This window comes from Ambystoma mexicanum, chromosome 13, assembly GCF_040938575.1.
Source record: "Ambystoma mexicanum isolate Mex_15411 chromosome 13, UKY_AmexF1_1, whole genome shotgun sequence".
Taxonomy (NCBI): domain Eukaryota; kingdom Metazoa; phylum Chordata; class Amphibia; order Caudata; family Ambystomatidae; genus Ambystoma; species Ambystoma mexicanum.
Window position 1 is genome coordinate 330,255,737 of NC_090938.1, and position 25,088 is coordinate 330,280,824.

The following is a 25,088-nucleotide window of genomic DNA, read 5'->3' on the forward strand; positions in this document are numbered from 1 at the left end:
TCGCTCCACGTTAGTAATACAAACACATAGTAAATACGTAATACTAATGCTTCTACGTTACAATGCAGATGGTACCAAAAACAACTGCAAGCTGACTGGATTCACACATAGTCAAATATCACTTGGTAAGAAAACCTTCACAACAATAGGTATAATCTACCACGCAGGAGCCACAACCAATGCAGGTCACTACACTGCATGTACTAAAAAGAAATGTGGATGGTTCGAATGTAATGATAGTACCATTACTCTAAAGCAGAGATTACCAGCAAATCTTACAAACGCTTAATACATAAATACACAGTTAGAATACGCCAATTGGTATCTAACTGTCCCAAAATTATAAATTTGTGTTAAAATAATATAAACTGTTAGAATACGCCAATTGGTATCTAACTGTCCCAAAATTTAACAATATCCAAATAGATAAATCAAAACCACTAAAATATATTAAAAAAATAGACAGTTAGTATACGCCAATTGGTACCTAACTGCTCCGAAATTTTATAATATCAAAACAAATGAATAATCTGTTGCTGCTCCAAAAAAAATACAACAAAGCAAAGTATAAAGCATTAGCCAGAAACAACAAGTGAACACTGAAAACAAACAAACAAATAAACTGTAGGATAACAGAAAAAGGTTTTTTTTTAATCCAACATGGATTTTTTATTTCTCCCACATACCCAATGATTTTAGCAACAAATACAGAAACTGAGCAAATTGCACAGTACTCTGATTTGTACCTTACTAAATATGAGGGTCGAAAAAAAATAAAAGTATATTGCTTATACAATGTAATAAGTCATTACAAAATACTAATACTAACATGCTATTTTCTTTTATCACAGAAATGAAGAAGAAAAACATGGACTCCCATTACTAGACCAAACAGTAAGTATACAATAATAAGGACAACCATAGCAGAATATCACATCCATAGTATCTAATACCTTTGTTCCTTATACATTTGTTTTTCACCCAACGTTATAAGCAAATATGAATGGCCAAATGGCCATGCACCCAAGACTCTATGCCCTGGCAACAACCACCGCAGCATATCACATCCATAGAGTCAAACATTTCAACTATGATCTATGGGAAACTTTTAATGTCCGCGAACAATGTGAGTGTTCTTAGAACACTTTGAACTTGCCAGCGAACAATACGGACACCGTTTTCAGGACACCCCCTACGAACATTTCAGAACAACGCGATAGTTCTTAGAACACTTTCAATTTAACAATGAACAATACGGACAGCGTCCTAAGGACACCCCCTACGAACATTCCAGGACACCGGGAGTGTTCTCAAAAACATCTTCAGAACACCCCCATTTTGTTTATTTGTGAACATTTCAGGACACCGCGGGTGTTGTTAGAACACATTCAACTTGACAGAGAACAATACGGACAGCGTCCTCAGGACACCCCCTACGAACATTCCAGGACACTGGGAGTGTTCTTAGAAGCTTCTTCAGAACACCACCATCTTGTTTATTAGCGAACATTTCAGGACACCGCAAGTTTTCTTAGGACACATTCAACTTGACAGAGAACAATACGGACAGCGTCCTCAGGACACCCCCTACGAACACTCCCCGGACACCGCGAGTGTTCTTAGAAGCGTCTTCAGAACACCACCATCTTGTTTATTTGCGAACATTTCAGGACACCGCGAGTGTTCTTAGGACACATTCAACTTGACAGAGAACCATACATTTATTTTTCACCCAAAGTTATAAGCAAATATGAATGTGATATGCTGCGGTGGTTGTTGCCAGGGCATAGAGTCTTGGGTGCATGGCCAAATGGCCATGCACCCAAGACTCTATGCCCTGGCAACAACCACCGCAGCATATCACATCCACAGAGTCAAACATTTCAACTATGATCTATGGGAAACTTTTAATGTCCACGAACAATGTGAGTGTTCTTAGAACACTTTGAACTTGCCAGCGAACAATACGGACACCGTTTTCAGGACACCCCCTACGAACATTTCAGAACAACGCAATAGTTCTTAGAACACTTTCAACTTAACAACGAACAATACGGACAGCGTCCTAAGGACACCCCCTACGAACATTCCAGGACACCGGGAGTGTTCTCAAAAACGTCTTCAGAAAACCCCCATTTTGTTTATTTGCGAACATTTCAGGACACCGCGGGTGTTCTTAGAACACATTCAACTTGACAGAGAACAATACGGACAGCGTCCTCAGGACACCCCCTACGAACACTCCCCGGACACCGCGAGTGTTCTTAAAAGTGTCTTCAGAAAACCACCATCTTGTTTATTTGCGAACATTTCAGGACACCGCGAGTGTTCTTAGGACACATTCAACTTGACAGAGAACAATACGGACAGCGTCCTCAGGACACCCCCTACTAACATTCCAGGACACCGGGAGTGTTCTTAGAAGCTTCTTCAGAACACCAACATCTTGTTTATTTGCCAACATTTCAGGACACCGCGAGTGTTCTTAGGATACATTCAACTTGACAGAGAACAATACGGACAGCGTCCTCAGGACACCCCCTACGAACACTCCCCGGACACCGAGAGTGTTCTTAGAAGCGTCTTCAGAACACCACCATCTTGTTTATTTGCGAACATTTCAGGACACCGCGAGTGTTCTTAGGACACATTCAACTTGACAGAGAACAATACGGACAGTGTCCTCAGGACACCCCCTACGAACACTCCCCAGACACCGCGAGTGTTCTTAGAAGCGTCTTCAGAACACCCCCATTTTGTTTATTTGCGAACATTTCAGGACACCGCGGGTGTTCTTAGAACACATTCAACTTGACATAGAACAATATGGACAGCGTCCTCAGGACACCCCCTACGAACATTCATGGACACCGGGAGTGTTCTTAGAAGCGTCTTCAGAACACCACCATCTTGTTTATTTGCGAACATTTCAGGACACCGCGAGTGTTCTTAGGACACATTCAACTTGACAGAGAACAATACGGACAGCGTCCTCAGGACTCCCCCTACGAACACTCCCCGGACACCGCGAGTGTTCTTAGAAGCGTCTTCAGAACACCCCCATTTTGTTTATTTGCGAACATTTCAGGACACCGCGGGTGTTCTTAGAACACATTCAACTTGAAAGAGAACAATACAGACAGTGTCCTCAGGACACCCCCTACGAACATTTCAGGACACCGGGAGTGTTCTCAAAAACGTCTTCAGAACACCCCCATTTTGTTTATTTGCGAACATTTCAGGACACCGCGCGTGTTCTTAGAATACATTCAACTTAACAGAGAACAATACGCACAGCGTCCTCAGGACACCCCCTACGAACACTCCCCGGACACCGCGAGTGTTCTTAGAACAGTTTCACTTTGCTTGTGAACAAAACGGACACATATTGAGTCCTTAGAACACCCCCCAGTCAGTTTATTTAGAACATTTCAGAACACCCATGATGTCCGCAAACAAATCGAACACAAAAAGAACGTCTAACACATAAAAAACACAACTTTCATCCTATCTCATACACTCCCACCCTCCCCAAACACTCCTACACACCAACACACTCTACTAAATACACATTTTGAACAACGTTTCACCGCGCTGTCCGCGGACGTCCGCGAATCCAAGATGGCGGGCGCTACCGAAAAATCTGACGCGCTTCACGCTCCACGCCGTCCAATCAGCGAACACGTTGCATGTCCACAAACATCACGCAAGACGATTGGCCAATCAGGACACTGCCCACAGAGCGAACAGGGAAGTGTGTCCGCGAACCGAACACAGATATCACTAATTTTTTTTTACCTACTTTTTGGTCATTTTAAAAAAAACTACTGGACGGATTTTCACCAAATTTGCAAAAGCACGCTTTCGGGACCAAGCCGCTGCTCCTGGTCCAAATTTGGTGGTAATCCGTCCAGCGGTTTGGGCTGTAGGCGCGAGCAAAAATTCTTCCCATTCAGTCTATGGGAAAAAAAAAAGTTTTGGGACCCCCCCTATAACTTTTCCCCCCCTGGACGAATCCTCACCAAACTTTGCAAAACAATTCAGAGTGATCCAAATACTTTTTTTTGCAAAGTTTGGTGAGGATCCGTCCAGGGAGAGCGAAGTTATAAGCCACCCAAAAAGTGCTCTTCCTATGGAAACAGCAACTTAACCATAACTACATGGCCACTAACGTGGCCATGTAATATATATATACATATATATGTCAAAATGAAGCTTCTCGAGGGAAAGGCAACCAGTGGAATGCACTCCAGAGAGCAGCTGCAATGGGAAAAAAGTATCCTTGCGGTGATTAAGTGGAAAAGACACCTCTATATTTCCTGGCAGCACGTTTTCTTTATTAATATAAATGTGTCAGGAAAAGGAACCAAAAAAGAACGACGTGTTTCGCGGTATACAAACCGCTTGATCATGTAGGTTTACAAACAACACAGATGATGGACTGCAATTTAACCCTTGACAACTCTCTGATTGTGCATAGAGAGTGTCAACCTGCTAGATGCCGCTTGTTTAGCATGTTTTATCAGGCAGACATCTTGAAACAATTAGATAGTATACGTTTCTCATTGGAAAGTGCAGACAACTTCCTCTAGCATACGAGACATAGATGACAGTACTGAAATATTTTAGAATGAATTCACAATTTCAAAACCTATGCCTAAAGGACAATAATGATGCCGCTTTAAGTAAAACAACTTCACGAAAAAACATTTGTTTTTCAGATTCCGTCTTTTTGTGTGTCCATTATGCAATAACATTACATAAAAAGAGAAAATAATCAAATACTGCTCTGGCTGCCTAATGGAAATCAAAAGTGAGGGCAGCTTTTGCAGCGTGTAGATCGGCTGTGATGCCTTTGACCTGCACGAGCAGGGATGTGCTGCACTACATGTATGATACCTAATTATTAAATGCTGTGATTGTATATATCATACAGCAAACTAGGGTAATACTTGAAAGGAATGCATGTAGGTAATAATACCTATTTGTTGGGTCTGTACAAATATGCAAAAGTAGAAATTTAGATATATGTGCAAATAGCATTTTAGCAGCAAAAATATGTATTTACATAGCAGCAATGAATAAAGTGCATAGTGCTCTCCGTCCATGCATGTCCCTCTCCTATGAGTATAGGGCTCTGTAGTCAGATGTTTAATATGTCGATTATAATATCCTCGTTGCATAAAATAAAGAGTATCTCTATTAATTTATGTTTCTCACAGAGTCTGAGGTACATGCATGGGCTGCTGATTTTTTAAAACTAAAGAGGAAAATAAAATCCTCTTGTAAAGTGCAAAGTGCGTACAGATATTGGTTAATTATAAAGTGCTAAGTGCATGAAGTATCCAAATTCATAAAACGACCTATATGTCATATTAGATAGATGTTAGCCCATATACATGCATCCTTATGTTAAAAAGAGAAAGGTATTACAGATACAACATAAAATCCCTAGGTATTTTGTCCTTATAGAATTATCACAGATTTTGCACAATAAAGCAGATTAAAACCAGTCCAAAAGTCTCTGTGTTGTAAGAGCCACTTAAAATAAGTACCAAAACCTATACAACTACAAGTTAAAAACAATAGTTTAAAAACACACTAAAACTGTGAGAACAGAACCCCAGACCATTATTATATATATATATATATATATATATATATATATATATATATATATATATATATATATATGTATAACAACACCTATATGGTCAAAAATGTATGGAGTGTGAAAATTATTAATACGTGAAAATCAAAGACACATTGTACATTTCATTACTCAGGGCATGGCACGTGTTGTATACGTAACCTTGTCTGTACTTAGAAAGAAAAAGATAAGCATATGATGCATATGAGACCTGATCAGAGCGAACCTGAGACAGTATCTACAAAAACCTCATGTGCCCAGGAAGGTATATAGTTCCTCATCGAGGTTGTGACCCCTGGGCTTTTTTGTCTGAAGGTCTAAAATACATTTGGTTTCCAATTGTCGTAGTGTTAATTCGCAATTGCCCCCTCTGAGTGGTTGGGTGATTGTGTGTATACCAAAAAAGGTGAGACTCTCTAATTTACCTCCATGTTGGTTCTTAAAATGAAGGGCCATAGGGTAAGTCAGGTCGGCATTCTTGATTGCCCTAATGTGCTGTAACACCCTCAATTTTAGTTTTCCTTTGGTGCTACCGACATACCACTTGTTGCATGGGCAGTTTAACACATATACCACATATTCAGTTTCACAAGTAATTCTAGACACAATCTTAATATTCTCTCCTAAAATGGGATGTAAATAACAATTGATGTTAACAGCATAAGTACATGTTTTGCATTTAGAACATTTTTGGAAGCCCGGTCTTTTGATGTTCATCCAACTGGCTCCTGATTGGTCAGCTAGAGGACTCATGAACCTGGGTACAAGGGTATCTTTAAATGAGGACGATCTACGGAATGTAATGTTAGCTTTAGGTGCCAGTAGCTCACAAAGATGTTCGTCCAACTTTAGAACATGCCAATGCTTCTGTATTACTTGGCAAATATTTTGGGCACCATTACCAAAGGTCAGAATCAGACGTGTGTCTGCATTATCCGTGATCTTCGTTTGGACAACATTGGAAACCAATAGTAGGGAACAATCCATGTCCCTAGCTTTTAAAAATGCTCTTTCCAGTACTTTGATTGGATAGCCTCGATTTTTGAACCTCTGAGCCATAAAGGCACATTCGCTGTCAAAGGTATTAATATTAGAGCAGTTTCTCCGGATGCGAATAAATTCCCCATAAGGGATACTCCACTTTAAGGCTGTGGCATGGCTGCTCTTCGCATGCAGTGGAATTTTGGAACTGGTAGGCTTTCTATATAGGCTACTAATAAGTTCGCCATTGGCCACAGAGACTGCAATATCCAAGAACACAATATCCGTATTACTGTGACTTTCAATGAATTGTAGGTTGAGCTAGTTAGTATTCAATACCCTGACGAAGTCTAGCCATTCCTGATCACTGCCATCCCAGATCACAAACAGATCATCAATGTAACATAGCCACATTACTATTTTATCTGTGTGTTTGATGTTACTTGGATGCCAGACAACAAACTTCTCCCACCAGCCCATTGTCAAATTTGCATATGAGGGAGCAAACATAGTGCCCATAGCAGTGCCTTGAAGCTGGATAAAGAACTCTTTATCAAAGAGAAAACAGTTGTTGGTTAAACAGAATTTGATCATCTCTAGTATCATGAGGCCATGTTGCATATAATTCATGGATCTGGTATGCAAAAAATACTCGCATGCTTTGAGACCATCAGAGTGTCGGATTGATGTGTAGAGAGAGACCACATCTAGTGTTGTTAGTAAATAAGATGTTTCCCATGTGATACCTTCTATTCTACTCAGAAAATCTTTCGTATCCCTTAAATAAGAGGGCAGAGTAGTAACGAAAGTAATCAATGTTTCATCCACAAACCGTGAAAGATTTTCCAGCAATGCCCCACATAGTGTAACAATTGGTCTGCCTGGGGGTCTAGTCAAACTCTTATGAACTTTAGGCAAAAAATAAATTGTTGGAATGGTAGGGAATTTGGGTTGTAAGAATGTGCAAATGTCTTCGTCTAACAGGTCTCTCTCCTTCCAAGTCTGTAAAAGATTAGATAGTAAAATACCAATAACTTGTGAAGGATCATCTTGTAATTTAGCGTAGCAATTCTTGTCCATTAGTTGTCTATGGGCCTCCTTAATATAGTCATTCCGATTCATCATGACTATATTAGTCCCCTTATCAGATGGTTTGATTATGTACTCCGTCATTGCACCCAGTTGTTTCAATGTGCGTTGTTGTACCGGGGTTAGATTTGTTCTCGTAGGAGACCGTTTCTTCCGGATCTTTTTAAGATCATTAATTACCAGGTCCTGGAAAGCCTCCACATGGCCTCCCAGATTAAACATAGGGTTAAATCTGGATTTAATTTTTAATGCTGTTTTGCCAGGCCAATTGGTATCAGCATTCCTTAGTTCAAGTTCTTGGTCTGTATTGTTCATATGGTTTCCATTTTCAAATTCCAAATCTTCAAGAATACGTAAGGTGAGAGTGTCCTGGATGGAGATATCTGTATGTCCTGGATAGCAGGCTTTGAGTTTTGGTTTAGGCGGAAACGTGGCAAAGAATTTTTTTTAGTCTGATTTTACGCATGAATTTATCAAAGTCTATGCGGGTTTCCGCATAGTTGTAGACAGATGTGGGACAGAAGTTCAATCCCAGTTTTAGAACCTGATTTTAAACCGGGGTCAACTCATGGGTGGAGAGGTTGATTATAGACATGTCTGGTAGTTCAGTGGTGGATGGATTCATTTCTTTGTTCCAGAGCGTGTTAAGCGCTCCGGTTTGTCCACGTTTGCTGAAGATCCAGCGCCTTCCCTTCCTTGTCTTTTTCTTCCTCTTTGACTCGAAGCATTGCCTCGTCCTCTGCCTCTTGTTTTTTTGCGTTGTTTAGTCTGCCTTCCATACCCAACAGCCTCATCTCTTCTAAATAATTAAGTTTTCTGGAAGGTTGTTCACTCTCGCTTTCAGTTGTATCGATGTCTGAGGACGACAATTCTATCAAACTGGTGTTCGTGGAAGCAGAGGCTTGGGTAGGGAGTTTTTTTCTTAATGTATCAAAGCGTTTAGCAAAGGTCAATACTCTCCCTTGTTTGTAATCGTTCTTGTCACAAATGAATTTCCTCTGCTTGCGTAGTTTGATGTCTTCCTTGAACGTCTTATATCCACTTTCCATGTTGATGCATAGATTTTTACCCTCTTCACTTCCCTCTAAATTCTACAACTGTTCTGTAACTTCATGTATTTTATCCAGTATTTTATGTCTGTCCATTCTGGCATATTTAATAAAAATATTGAGGAAGTTGACAGAACAAGCATTGCTGGACTCCCCCCATTCTTGTAGCATGGCAGGGTCTTGTTCTTCGAATGAGGGTGTGGTGAGGATACGTAGACCTCTGGGAATAGGTCCTACATCGATATAGTTTTGCAGAGAGAATTCTTCCCACCATTTACTAATCTCTCTTTTTTGTAGATATATATGTGTGTGTGTATATATATGTGTGTGTGTATAGATGCGTGCGTGCATGTGTTAGGTGAATTTTTGATGATGGATGCTGGTGTGAATTCGAGTGATTTCTCTGTGCATGTGAGTAAATGTGTGTATGTATGTTCATTTATTTAGTATTTAAATATGTGTATGGATGTGTGTATGCTTGTGTTATATGAGCAAGTGCATGATGGATTCTTGTGTTTATGAAACAGAGTGTTCGCTGCATGTGTGTTGTGTAATGTGTGTTTGTATGCTCATTTATTTATTATTTAAGTATGTGTATGGATGTATGTATGCTTGTGTTGTGAGAGGGCATGATGCATGCTCGTGTGAATGAAAGAGTGCTTGCAGTGCATATGTTGTCTAAATGTGAGTGTTTGTATGTACATTTATTTATTTAAATATGTGTATGGATGCGTGTATGCTTGTGTTTTCAGTGACTGCATGATGGATGTTCGTGTGAATGAAACAGAGAGTGCTTGCTTTGTGTATGTGTGTGTGTTTGTATGTTTATTATTTCAAATATGTGTATGGATGCATGTATGCGTGTGTAATGAGTGAGTGCATGATAGGTGCTCGTTTGAATGAAAGAGTGATTGCTGTGTCTATGTTTTGTGTGTATGTTTGTTTGTTTGTTAATTTATAATGCGCGCCAGACCCAGAGGTAGCAGGGTACAGCAGTAAGAATATGCAAAGCTTACAATGTTACAGAACTATACAATTTAGAATGTTACAGAAATATACAGTTTACAGGATGGATTGCAAATATATATAGATAAAAGAGGTAGGATTAATGTACATATGTGCAATATAATTTACAATTGTTGTTAAAAGTCATATACATTTGTTAGCAGAGTTATAGGAGTGCAGGTTATATACAATACTGTTAGGACTTAGGCTTAAGGTGACTGATAGGATGGCGGCTACAGGTTTTGGAATGAATGTGTTTGATGAAGTTCCTTCTGAAGTGTAGATAAGGTTGGTCTACTCTCAGGTTGTGTGGCAGGGAGTTCCAGAGTGTAGCAGCTTTCACGGGAAAGCTATTGCCACCAATCGTGAAAAGTTTGAATCTTGGAACTATCAGGAAGTTGGAGTTGACAGTTCTTGTCTGATTGATAACTTTCTCTTTATTGTATCCATCAGGTAGCCAGGGGCAGCATTATTAAGAGCTTTGTGGGTCAGGGAAATCATTTTTAGTTGGATTTTGTTGTCAGTAGAGAGCCATTTATGTTGGCGTCTGATAGCAGAGATATGCTCTCTTATTTTTATGCCGAGTGCAGCTCTTAGTGCATTGTTTTGTAGAATTTGTAACCTTTAGGTGATAGTTTTTTTTGCACCACTGTAAAGAGCAGTAATCAAGTCCAGAGAGTATTAAAGCTCTCGCCAGGATCATGCAACTATCGTTGGATAACAAAGGCTTGGCTGCTCTTATTAATTTACAGGTGTAAGCAGTGGTTGATGCTAGTGAATTAACCTGTTTAGTGAATGACATGGTAGAGTCAAGGTAAAAGCCAAGAGTTTTTACTTCCTTAGATACTTTGATGATATTTCCATCTATATTGAACAAAGAGTATTCCAGGCCTTGTTTGTTAATGTTAGCATGCGTACACAAGATGCTTAGCTCTGTCTTCTCATCATTCAGGCATAGACCATGAGATGCCATCCATGCCTGAATGATGAGATACACTCTATTCACCAACTCCCTGTCCTTGCTATGATCACCAGAAAGCGGGAGGAGAATCTGAGTATCATCTGCGTAGTTAGTGTAGGTGATACTCAGATGGTCCAAATCATCGAATAGAGGTTTGGTGAAAATGTTGTATAAGGTTGGAGAAACGAAGATCCCTGGGGGACTCCGCATGTGATGGGTGTGGGGTCTGATGCTGCTGAGGGGGAGAATACTCTCATCGTTCTCTCGCTCAGAAAGGATTCTATCCATCTGATAGCTTTGGTGGAAAAATGAGCTGCTCAGTCCAAGTGTCTGCATAGGACCTTGTGGTCCACAAGATCAAATGCAGCTGAGAGATCAAGTAGGAGGAGGAGTGCTGTCTTACCCTTATCTCTCAGCTCATCTATTTGGGTCTTTAAGTCAATAAGAGCTGTTTCTGTCCTGTGTAGTGGATGGAAACCAGATTTTCTACCTCCTAGTAGCTTGTGCAGTTCAAGGTGTTTTTGAATCTGGGTGTATGCCACTTTGTCCATTATCTTCAGTCGAAATGGTGCCGTAGTAATAGGTTGGTAATTAGTAGGGATGAGAGGATCTAGTGTCTGCTTCTTGAGGAGCAGGAGCACCCAAGATTGTTTTAAGTTGGCAGGAATGTTACCCGAGGAAAATGAAGCATTTATAAGTTTGGAAATAAAAGGTGATAAGTCTCTGGCGGCGTCTTTAATTATCTGTTCAGGGCAGATATCGCCTTTACAATTGGCAGGTTTAAGAGAGAGGATGATTTTCTCTACCTCCATGGTGGTAGTTTTGGTGAAGGAGAATTTGTTAGTCTGGGTGTTGTGTATAGCATTGGGAAGTAGCTTAGGCAAGTTTAGAAGGTTTAAGGAATCTTTTTTTAGTTAGATTTTGTTTTGTAGGGTGTTTCTTTTATTTGCTAGCGCATGTTGGATATCTGCGCCCCAGGTCTGATCCTTAGTGCAAGTTTTTGGTGTGGCAATGGGATACTCTGGTTCTTTAAATATTGAGAAGAGTTCCTTCATGCTCGAGTTGGAGTTGGCAAAACGGTCATTGTAAGAATTCCGCCTTGCTAGGCAAATTTCATTTTTATTCCGCCGAGAGATGGAGGTTAGGTTGACTTTGTTCTCATTAGTTGGGCATAATTTCCAGGCAGATTCATATTTTCTCTTTTTTAGGCGAAGGGCCTTAAGTTCAGGTGTAAACCATTTATTTAGATGGGCTTTAGGTTTGCTTGTATGAAGTTTCAGTGGGGCAATATTGTCCATAGTATCAAGCATGATTTTATTGTATTCATGGACTAGTGTACTGGGGTCTAGATTGTCTGGCAATGCGTTTAAAGTTGGGAGGATGGCTGGAATGATTTATCCACTGTTATATTTTTCTTGTGTCTAGTTAGGCATGGAGGTGCCGATGGCACAGCTGTAGTAGATGGTCTGGTGGTTAGTAGATTAAAGGACACCAGTGAGTGGTCAGTCCAGGGTAATGGCGAAATGGAAGAAATGACAGCTGAACAATTAGCGTCGGCAACCCAATCTAATATTCTTCCCTTCAGATGAGTAGGATTGTTAACTTTTTTGGGATAGTCCTAGTGAGTTGATAGTATTAGCTATAGTTAGTGCATACGTATCCTCTGGACCGTTAAATCCTAGGTTAAAGTCGCCTAGTACCAGCAAATGTGAGGTAATTTTAACATTATTGGTTAATAAACGGTGCAGATCCTCCTCGAAGGTCCGAAGAGGGCCGGGTGGTCTGTAAATTAGGTGAATGTTGAGTGATTGGTTGTTATTTATGGGGAGTTTAACTGCAAGGGTTTCACACAATTGCATGGTTTGGGTGGGGGCTAGCCTTACTGATAGGTTCATTTTAGATATGATGGTGATTCCACCGCCACGGGTACCCTCTCAGTCTTGCCTGGATATAGTGTAGCCATCTGGGATGGCCAACACAGGTGACGGTCCTGCCGCGTTACGTAACCATGTCTCAGTTAGAGCAATGAAGTCCAGATTAGCTTCAGTGATTAGGTCAGCTATAACAAGGGCGTGGGCAACTAGTGATCTTGCGTTAAGGAGTGCTCCTTTGTAGGAATGTGCCTCCATTTCCAATTTAAATTGTGTATGATTGAATGTGCTTTTAGTACTGGGCTTAGGCTTAGGTATAGAGTTTTGGGAATCATTTATGACTGGTGGGGCAGAAGGGTGATTGGAGACATTGCGTTCCCTAATATAATGTCATTTCATTTCTTGTTTAGTGGAGGGGAGAAGTCTTCTGGGCGGCTCATACAGTTTAGTGTGTCTAACACGTAGTTTGCTATTTCTGGCGGTAGTCGAGCTAGGCTGGGAAGCATAGGCTACTGGTCCTGGCCCGTAGTAGTGCTTAGAGCAGATAGGGCCAGAGTGATTTGTGACTGTATCTGGTAGGTTAGGTAGGATAGGTACTGTCTCACTTGGGGAGGCCCCAATGTGACTATCCTGGCTAATAGTATCAGGAAATGTAAGCATAGCCATTGCGCTAATGGTAATGATTATGCTTAACATATTACGTGTCTACAGTTATGATTAGATAAAAGAGAGCAGTGCAGATGATTTCTAGACTGGGATATCATGGTCTGGTCTACCAGCCTGGTCAATGTAAGGTGAAGATTGCAACCTGCAGAGCAAGTTATGAATAGGGCAGTGATTTGGCTACTTGGCTATATAACTATTAAGAACACTGGATATATACACACAAATGTGCTATAGACATATATATGGAAATACCAAACATAGATACATGTGCGCAGTAAGTACATATATTCATTGAGGCAAGGAACAATAGGCGGCGGCAAGCAGTGGGCACGACAAATTGTAGTAATGGATCAGAGAATAATGGGTAGTGCTCAGTGTCACGTTGGTTCAATGGAACAGGGTCCAATAGTGTACAACTTTGGTGAGAGTTAGTTAATAGACATTGACATTCAGTGGAAAGCAGATGTCAAAGGATCATGGGGCAGTACTCATTGGGCAAGGTTCAATAAATCATACAGTCGAGAAGTGCCACGATAGTTGCAAGTATACAATGATGTGACATATAAAACATTAGGACAAGCTAATGGCGGATGCAGTACGTAGAAATTGGTCTAGAGGCATGTGTGCATAGTGAGCACGTAGAGCAGGTGCAAACCAATCATGGGAAAGAACAGAAGCACAGGGCTTGTATATTTTTAGGAAATAGCTAAAAACATTTAGCATAGCGTCTACACAATGTAGGCGTTGAAAACTCGAGAGGGTTCATAAGTTAAATCCGCCTGTGGGGACACGGGACACGCAGTAGTAATGCGCGTGGCACTGAGATAAGCTCAAGCACGGGGAGCTGCCAGTATCTGGTGCATAGTCACGTTATCTATATTTATAAACAGTTCAGTTTGCCAGTAGGGCAGGAAGGAGAGTTCGAGCACAAAGCTGTCTATGGTTACCTTGGATAAGTATGTCGGTGTCTGGATGCATCCGGCCAGAGGTTCTGGCTAACAGCGTAGGCGGCTTAGGACAGGCACAGGACAGGTATAGTCCTTATAACGCGGTCCTTTGAACGTGGGACGGCTCATGCCTCACGGTTCCTCATAGGTCAAAATAAAGATGCGGAACAGCCAATCAAGTGGCTGCTTGTTCGTGTAGACGTTCCGAAGAGCTGGGAGGCAGCGCATAATGGGCGGCCATCTTTGAAAGGTGAAATGCTGTGTGCAGTATAATGGTGGCACAGCCTGCACGGTTGAAAACGGAGGTAGAGGACACCACCCAAGGAACGGGCAGTATCCAGACAAAGCATGCAGGCAATGCAGCAATTTAGGCACAATCCTCAAACTTTGCTAATGCTGTGACAAAGATGTTAAAAATGGGGAAGGAGAAGCCCTGTGGCTTACCTGCTATGTAGCAAGCTCTTAGCATGTTGTATTAATATGTGTATTTGTATGTTTATTTAAATATGTGTATGGATGTATGTATGCTTGTGTTATGAATGAGAATGATGGGTGCTCATGACTGTGAATGAGACAGCAAGTGCTTGCTGTGTGTATGGTATGTAATGGTAAGTGTTTGTGCTGGTCCGAGAAGATATTTTAAAAATATCTTTGTTGCACAAACCCCATCTCCACTGGCCAAAATCAGTTCTCTGTCTGAGGTGCTGTGGGGCCCACGGGACAGGGATGGTATTTTTTTACTGGACATCTATGTTAGATGTCTAGTAAAAAAGAATACCATACCTGCTCCCCTGGACCTCCAGCGCCTTAAATACACACATAATCACCTTGGTTGTGTGTGTGCATTTGGTGCTGTGAGGTCCAGGGGACAGGCATGGTCTTTTTTTTACTGGACATCTATGATGGATGTTCAGCAAAAAATACCATCCCCACCCCATGATCCCCCAGTGCCTGGCATACACACACAACAAGGCATGGCATTTTACACTGGGCACGGTTCATTAACCGAGCATGATAAGTGTTATTATGTAGCTAGACTTGCATTTTAATTCAGCAAGTATAGCCATTTCTTATTGTGGTATGACATTTTGTATTGGGCACCTTTGATAAAGCAGTTAGCATCAGTGGTATTATTCTTACTGTCATGGCATTTTGTGTTAGGAATCTTTGGTAAAACAAGCATACATGTTATTATGTAGCTAGACTGGCATTCCAATGCAGCCAGTCTAGAAATGTCTTATTGTGGTATGAAATGTTGTATCGACCATCTTTGGTAAAGCAAGCATGATATGTGTTATTATGAAGCAAGACTGAAATTTTGTATGCTACCAGTATAGCCATTTCTTAATGAGGCACAACATTTTGTATTGAGCATCTTTGATAAAGCAAGCAGGATCAGTGGTGGTATTCTTACTGTGGCATGGCATTTTATATTAGACACCTTTGGTAAAACAAGCATACGTGTTATTATGTAGCTAGACCGGTATTCCAATGCAGCCAGTCTAGAAATGTCTTATTGTGGTATGAAATGATTTATTGACCCTCTTTGGTAAAGCAAGCATAATAAGTGTTATTACAAAGCAAGACTGACATTTTGTATGCTACCAGTATAGCCATTTCTTAATGAGGCACAACAGTTTGTATTGAGTATCTTTGATAAAGCAAGCAGGATCAGTGGTGGTATTTTTACTGTGGCATGGCATTTTGTATTAGACACCTCTGGTAAACCAAGCATAAGTGCTATTATGTAGCCAGACTGGCATTTCAGTGCAGCCAGTTAAGTCATTTTGTATTGTGGTATGGCATTTTGTTTTATGCATCGTTGGTACAGCAAGCATGATAAATATTTGTATGAAGCAAAACCATCACTTTTATGCACTTAGTCTAGCTATTTCTTATTGGGGTATGACATTTTGTATTGGGCTTCTTTGATAATGCAAGCATGATATATGTTATTATGTAGCTTGACTGGCATTTCAGTACAGCCAGTTTGGACATTGTTCATACTTTGGCATGCATTTCTAATGGTAAAGCCAACTGGAGTATGTTCTTATGTGGGGATACTGCCATATATTGGCAGAACAAACATGGACATGATTTCTTATAGAATCATTACTGGCATTATGCACAAAACAAACATGAGTACGTTCTTATAAGGGAATTATAGGGTATTATGTTGAAGTCAGCATGGAAATGTATGGGTACAGCCAGTGTGTTTTAAACTGACACATATTGTGGGAAAAGGCTTCATGAAAATGTGTTGGAGAAATGCTCATGTGCACTGATAGTGACTTGCACATATTGGATTTTTTTTCATGAGTTACCCTACAAAACCGAATTGCAAATTGGTGTGCTCCAAAATGCACCGTTTTCACACATTATTTAAAAAGAATTCTCGGCAGAAGAACCCACCCAAACAACCCTTGAGTGGCGTGGACTCCCTCACTACGCTTGGTCGCTCTGCCACATCAGAGACAAATATTTACGCCCCTGTAGTTAAAAAAAGTTCACCAGCCACCACTGATATTGAATACACAGGGATTGACCCTATGCCAACACCAGCCAACCAGCATTTTCTCTATCCTCATCTGAACCAGCAATTACCCAATTATCATCCTCTTTTAACTTCACTGTTAGACTTTACTCATCACAGCACTTAAAAGCGGATATCCTGATACACTACATAACATCGTGCTATTATAGACATGTGCATGTGATCGTTGGGTTTCTTACACTCCTACCTTTACCAGCCGCCATCATCGTCAGTACCAGACCGTTTTACTGAGCTAATGCAACCCTTATATTGCCAATGTATTATTCCTCCATTAAAAGTCTCATTCCCCTCCTACCCTCTCCACCATGCATGATCTCGACCAGTTCCTATGCACTCCTATATGAGCCGGGTAGTAGCTCCACACGATCCTCCTAAATGCAAAACCATAATCTAGGACCAGTCCGCTTTTTACACACTCAAACTCAACCATACCTCATTAATGCCCCCATTAGCAGCCTCCATGCAGCCCTACAGTCCTCTGAATCAGTGCCCATTGCAAGCCTTTATATATCGAGCTGAAGTACTCATGCACTCTTTCTTGTCCTCATTAGACCTCTTGTGAAGTCTACCTAGCACACTGAGTGGATGTTTCCTAAACAAGATTATGTTGTTATTACTACATCAGCTCAATGCAAGACTGCCCAGCTTTCTTGGTATTCCCACTTTCACTGCATGTACACTTTCGCCGAATTTGTTTTGCTGCATTTGTTACCAGTGATCGCAAATATGCATATGGTAAGTTGGTAACGTATATACAAGGGGTGATAAGAGCAAGGGTGGCGGGGGTCTGCCACTGTATTTTGCGGTGACAAAAAGTGGTGTAATCGGTTACAAAAAAAACGCAAAGGTGTGTTTCGGCGAAAAATGTTCGGGGTAATTCATAGATCCACTTTCTTTGCTATCAGAAATATTCAATCCGTGTTCTGGTTTGCAATCTGACATGGTGGTGAATGTAATTTATAAAATGCGCCCAGGCTACTAGACAAAGCAGAAGGACTGAGACAAAGTTGGAATGACAATGTGAATAGTAACTTCCGTGAGGTGAATCTTACAGCGCCAAACTGATATGGCTTTGGGGGGGGGGGGGTAAAGAAGAATTCGTCAAAAACAAGCGGAGGCCCCTGCGTAGGCTTTTGTTGGAAGGTGAGGGGCACCAATAGCTTCTCGCCCCAGCCGCTGTCAGACCAGAGACCGTCCCTGGGAGATACATTAGCGCATATTGCTTAAAACACTATGCTGATGGAATCATTTTCCAGAAATAAGTGTCTGGTAGTGCGCTGAATGTCAGAGGACGGTAATGTGAGAGGGAGGTCATTAACACGGATATTTGCGGTGGTAGGTTAGTCAGAGAGTGCGCTGCCAGAGTGCAATGTTGGAGGTAATGCAGAAAGAAAAAGGTACAGAGGTGAAATGGCGGGAAGTGGAATCGAGTACAATGTTGGGAGTAGTGGCAACGGTGGATGACTGAGAGGGAAATGGTGATATGTTGAGGAGAGAAGGGATGTGGATTCCTGCACGGGAGTGCAGTGTTAGAGGTGGAGCTGAGGTGGGAGATGGTAGAGTTAGGGAACATGATGACCCTAATGTTGAGATTCATAGGCAGTGCAGACGAGATAATTTGATCGCGAATGAAGGAAGCTGTCAGGTAAGCAAACCAAGCATTGCCATTGCACATCCATCCGGGTAGTACTCAGACAACTAGTGGACCCAAACCCCACCCTGTCTGACTCATGGCCAAACAAGCATAACACCATGAACCACTTCACGTGCCCCTAATCCACAGACGAATCACATGTCCCCGCTGCCATCGTCTGATTCATAGATAAAGCGCACACCCCAGCAGCTCTGGTCTGACCCACAGAATAAGCAGGAAAGCCGTGCATTATCCCTTGTCTGACAAACAGGTCAAGTATCACACTTTCTGCCCTCCCCACCTGACGCACAAACCAAACAATAACTCATCTCGGCACCTTTAGTCCCACTGACAGTCCAGTCACACATACATGCTGCCCTTCTCCGGTGCACAGATAAAGCAAGCATGATATGCATTGCAACTGAAACTCCCAGCATGCACGGTGAGTCCTAGAAACACCACTTGAACTCGCAAGAATACCTACTCCATAGCCTCCATGGGTAGTCAGTCTGAATCACTGCCGACTTGATACCAACTCCTGCTTGCTCTATGCAACACCCATTTACCTGCTTCCTTTCCGGGGTTTGCACTCTCATCTAACTAACACCCGCCACTCAAAGCCACCTATGCACTTAGTGCCTGCACTAGCATGTCACTGAATGTCTCCTGACAACTTCCACACCAGAAGAGCACTTTCGCCGAGCCTTTGCCACAGACACACCAAGTGGAAGCTCCAAAGGGATTACTTCCGTCAGACTTCAAACAACACGCAATACGCATTCACCATCAAGTAACAGCCAATGCATCGCTGCACCATGGGCACACAAAGCTCACCTATGGAAACAAAACGCCTCTGTGTCATCCCAACAAATAACACCTAGAAACACTTTTTTACATTAAGTGCTCAGGGTACTTCCGGTCTGCAAGCACCAACTCAACACAAAGCTATCTGCCACTTTCCCCTCTCTCCTTTATCCAAATTCATCTCCCTCTGTTTCAGATCTGCCAGAGTAACTGGAAACCATGCAAATAAAAGACCCAGACTTCATCTTAGCCCCTCTGCCTAACAAAAAGGACGACTCCCCTCTTCCACACAAGACACAAAGCACCAATCTCTCTTACCACACCCAAAACATACTAGTGGCACAGACTTAGCACCAATCTCACGTCATAACCCACCACTGAATCAGACCTTTGACTAATATCCCAACCTACTCTCGGCCAAGGCCCAGCATCGATCTAAGCTTCTATGGCTGAAACAAAGCATCAATATCATCTTCCACACCGGACACAACACACCAATCCCAACTCCCACTCATCCAACACACAAAAAACAGGAGTCTCATCTTTCATACTTGAAACAGCTCGAACAGCAGTTTCATCTGTTACTCTAGACACAGATCAAGCACCAATCGCACTCCGAGTGTCTGACACAGAGCAAACACCAACACCACCTCCCATGACTGACACAGAAAATAAAACACCTGCGGCACCTGGCACAGGCTCAGCACCAACCTAATCTCCTATTGTTTAGCTAGTAAAAGCAGCATTCTCACTTTCTAAGGCTCTCACACACAAGACATAATATCATCTTCTACATCTTAAAGAGTCCAAACTCCAATCTCAATTCCTGACAAAGAACAATTATCAATCCCACCTCCCACATGTGACACATACCAAGCACCAATATTATCTCCGATGCCATAAAAAAAAATCTCAGGGCCAACACCTGAAACAGTCCAACAACATGTCACCACATCATGCCTGGCACAGACAATCCACACCAACCCTCCAATGCCTGGCATAAACCACCAAACTCCCTTCCCAAACTTGGCACAGAATAAACACCAATCAACCCACCTCCAACTCTTGACAAAAACCAAGCACCAATCTCCCCTCCTACATCTATGACATACAACACATCAATTTCACCAGTCATTCACATGACAACAAGAAACAACCTCACCTCCAACAAATGGTGTAGATCAAATGCTAATTCCTCGTTCTGCATATGAAAACGACCATCATCAACCCTGCCTGACAGAGATCAAGTTCCAATGTCATTTCCTACCCATATCACAGACCAAACAGCCATCTCACCTCCAATGCCCGTGACAAGACACCCATACCTCCTACACCTTACACAGAAAAAGTATGAATATCACTTTCATGGCCTGACACAGGCTGGGCACCATGTCACCTCGCACGCCGACACAAACAAAACACCATTGTCACATCCAACACCTGACACAGTAAAACAATAATCTCACACGTTCTGTGCCAAACATAGACCATACACTGACCTCCCCTCTAATGCCTGAGACATACCATCACCATTTCACCTCAAATTCCTGACAAAGATGAAGCACCAATATCCCCTTCATCCCACATCTGACAAATAAGAAATACCAATCACACCTATCAATCCTAAAAAATACAGTGCAGCTATTTCACCTCCTACACCTGACCGTGATGAAGCACCAATTCAACCTGAAACAGAACAAGCACCAATATCCTTGCCTTCAGCTGACACAGACTGAGCACCAACCTTGCCTCCCAGGCAATGCACAGACAAAATACAAATCCAGCCTCATATGCCTCACAAAGTGCAAGCACCAATCTGACCACCCATACCTGACATACAGAAAACATCAATCTCATGAAAAAGGTAAACCAACAAGTTGACCTCTCGCCTGTCACAAAGCACAAATCTCACCTCCCACTTCTGACATAGACAGAGCACCAATCAATCACACCTCCTTTTCCTGAGCAAATATGCCATGTCTCGTGCCTGACAAACATCAACAATTTCATATCCCATTCCTTAACAGTACAAACATCAAGTTTATCACTGTTGCCTGATATAGATCGACCACTAATCCCTCAATCTCATGTTTTACACAAAACAATCACCAATCCCACTTGTCACAGACGAATCTCCATTCGCAACTCTTAAGCCTCACACAGACCAAGCTCAAGATTAACCTCTCCTCCGTGCCATGGGCAAAACACCAAAATCAACTCCTATGCCTGACACGGACCAATCGCCAACCCTATTTCCCACACCCAACACAAGCCAATCATCAAGTCACACAGGCAAAAACAAATCAATCTCACATCCCACATGTGATGCAGACCAATTGTAATCCCGCACCTCCTGTGCGGACACAGATCAAACACTGACCTTACCTCCTATGCTTTTGACAGACTAAGCACATATATTTCCTCCTATACCTGGCACAGGCCTAGCACAAATACCCCTTCCTATACCTGAAGCACCAATATCACCCCCATAGTTACAAAGACCAAGCATCAATTTCACCTCCCACACCTGATAAAGGCCACAGCACAGACCGAAATAACGTTCTACTATAGACACAGATCAAGCACCAATCTCACCAACTCCGGCTGACACAGAAAACACACCAACCTCACATAGCAGGTCAGGTACAGACAAAATACCAGTCCAGCGTAATGCACCTTACACAGAACAAGTGCCACTCTCATCTTCCATGCCAGACATGTACCAAACACTAGATTCACATCCCACATCCTATATAGACCAACCATAGCTTAAAACATCCCACATCTGGCCTAGATAAACCAACATGTTAACCTTCAAACACCAATCCTACATCCGACGCCTGACAGTGACCATTCAACAGTCATGCTCACCAAGTACCCCTGACACAGACGAAGAGCCAATCTGCTCTCCTGCGCCTGACAAAGACTAAGCACCAATCCCACCTCTCATAACAGGCACCAAATAAACATCAAGGTCACCTTCCGTTCCTTTACAGATCAAGCATCGCATCCCCTCCCAAGCTTCACAGGACAATCACGTATCCCACCTCCATGCCTTACAGATGCCAAGCACGTGTCTTGCCTGAGCCGACACAGCCCAGCAGCAGCAATCACTAGTCACACTTGCCCGACAAAGCACACAGTGCTTTGAGGCTGCACCATTGGTTGTTAAACGCCTTAAAATACGCACGCAACATAAATAATATAATACAGAGCAAACGATAATCCGGTGCCCGTATAGCGCACACACAATTGCACACCACTCATGACCCCACAGAGCAGACGGCATTGACCATGTTTCCAAGTCTCTTGAAGTATAGCTGAAATGTTAATTAAAATCCCTCAACACAAATCTCTATCTTTGATCCGGAAGTTATGTTTTTTGCGGCATTCTTCTTAGGTATTTCAGGATAGTTCTGGCTCACTGGGACCTTTAGGAGCACCGCACACCCTTCCCCCCGCCCCTCCACCCCCATCCTGACCCAGGCACTCCCATCCAGATAAAGAAGTGTGGTCGCAAAAAACAGTCTCCAGATATTTCCTTTAGAAACTCAAATCAGACCAACTAACAGATCCGATTCTCTACCACCGCCACCCCACCCCACGCCACGCAAAACTTTGTGGAGTATTGAACGGGTCTCCGTCTGCGCTTGTTGTGGGGTCGCGTTACCTCGGCTGGTGTTTTGGGGTACGAGGAACGGCTCGCTGATGCATGGACACCTCCAGGAGCCCCCCTCGCCCTTGTGAGGAAAACTTACTTACAGTGGTCAGATGGCCATTCCCTGTCGCCACACCTCGGCTATCACTCTTGCACTCTCACGCCTTTTCTGCTGTCCTCGGCATTCACTTCCCGCCGCTCTCTCCTCCATGCGCCCGATTTGCTCTGTGGTTTTCTGAAGCTCCTCGCCCGTCCATTACAGGAGCGCATGCATTATTGAGTGTGTTCTTTTTCTCTTCATAGGGCGTGGAGTTCCCTTATCGGCCCCTTCGCGGTCGGGGTGGTGGGTGTGGGTGAAAGGCAGGATTGTGAAGGATTGATACGTGTGTGTGTGTGTGTGTGTGTGCTGGCGTTGGGGGAGGGGGTGGGCTGCTTCGTCGCTCACTCACTTTTTGGGTTTTCCCAGTCTGGGCTTGCAGCATGGCAGCAGGTACTGGGACACACCTTAGCATTGCCCGAGGCCGATCCCAGCAGAAATTCCAGCAGTGACTGGGCGACTGACTGTTCACGCCCGTGACCTGTCTAACTTTAATGGCCATCACTCATACATTGGTGTGTTAAACCATTTTTATTAAGCGCATTTGTAAATCGCATAAAAATGCATTGGTACGAAACCGAAACGCAAAGTCACGCACATAGTTACAACAGTAACATTAGCAGACCCATTAAATCCTCTGGATACACACTCATATAAAAGATACCCGAATGAGGCCATTCTTTGCTATATACACCACCAGCATATGCACTACGGGAGATGTGCATAGCCCAGCCGTGACCACAGACATACCAATTCAGTAGGGAAGTAATCTGCAGTTAAGTAGAAGGAACAACATCATTTAAAGTTAAATCACACATATGCATAAGAACCTAACAAACTAAGACCTTCCACAGGAGTTCACTCAAAATGTAATGTTGAAACTTGAACCGACATAGTTTATTAGCCTAAGGAGGGAGTATAATCATACATCCTCTCGCCTCGAAAGTGGCGACCAATTCATCGCGGCCATTCGGTATGCGCAGGGTGAAGGTGATAACAGGGGTCAGGGGAATATCCAACATGGCAAGAGGGGGAGGTGGGGGCGAGCCACGAAAGAATCCTGCTTCTTTCCCCACAAACGCAGTGCGGGCAATCCCATATGGTCTCATTTGTGCCCACAAACCGCCCACCCCTGCCCCAATCTACTGTTTTGGTGACATAGGTGGCAGATGGCATTTTTACACATAACACAAACAAATAAAACTGCTAATCATCACAGGTGCAGGCAATTTAGAGTAGTGTTCAGGCGCGCTGTGGCAAAATACATGCAAAACTCCTAATTTGCATATGGAATGCACTGACATAAGTGACTTCACAGAAAAGGACATTGCAAGGATCCTCATCAGTCTTTGATACTTGGAGGAACCAAGGTAGTGACTATAGAATAAGTTGTCATAATTAAGCCAAGTGGCAAATAACTTTGTGGCGCAAAACATCAAAATTGCACTATTATTATATATGAAGCAACTCTATAGTCATTAGGCTTTAAAAAAAAAAATAACAACATGTTATATTAACATACACTCTGAAGTGAATCACTTACAGAGCTGCAGTTAAGACACAGTGTGATTAAATGATCTGTGAGATTAAGGGGTCGATTCAAGGAATTAATGTGCGCCGAAAATTCCTGCGCAGAGCTGCCAAAACGTGCGATTCGCAGTAAAAGTGCGAAAATCGCAGTGCAAGTGTGAAAATCGCAGGGAAACCAGCGCACATCGATTCATGGAAGTCCGTGCGTGAGAAAAACATTGGATGTGCGCTAAAAATGTGCGCCTCGCACGTCGGCGCACAGGCCATCCAACAGCGTGCGCCACGGCCACTGCGAAATCGCACATAGTGCAGCGCACATCACAAAAGTAGGCAGAACACGGGGCGTAACACTCGGAATGGGGAGCAACGCGTGAAAACATGGGCGTCAAGGGGGAAGTGCAGGAGGCAAGTGCGCGGAACGCCCACACGCTCGCCTACAACCCGTATTCATGGAATCGAATAGGGCAAACCAGCGCACGGTGAAAGACGCGCACAGGGACAAACAAGTATGCCACAAGAAAGCAGGCGGTAGCGCCCCTGCGCCTGAAAAAAATGTGCGCCAAAATGTGCGCTAACAAAAAGCACCCATATAC

At 42.7% G+C, this 25,088-nt stretch overlaps 1 protein-coding gene across 5 annotated transcripts in view; it reads right to left on the minus strand.

The window, feature by feature from the left end:
* The window catches only part of LOC138521188 (leukotriene B4 receptor 1-like), a 353,093-nt gene extending 329,814 nt beyond the window's left edge, over positions 1–23,279 (minus strand). For 3 of the 5 annotated variants that reach the window (XR_011282965.1, XM_069633818.1, XM_069633819.1), the window contains exon 1: positions 22,973–23,279. The gene's annotated coding sequence lies outside the window, so the exon portion shown is untranslated. Of the gene's footprint in view, positions 1–22,968 lie in introns of all 5 variants that reach the window. The other 2 variants (XM_069633821.1, XM_069633820.1) reach the window with 1 other exon arrangement.
* Positions 23,280–25,088: the final 1,809 nt, after the last annotated feature.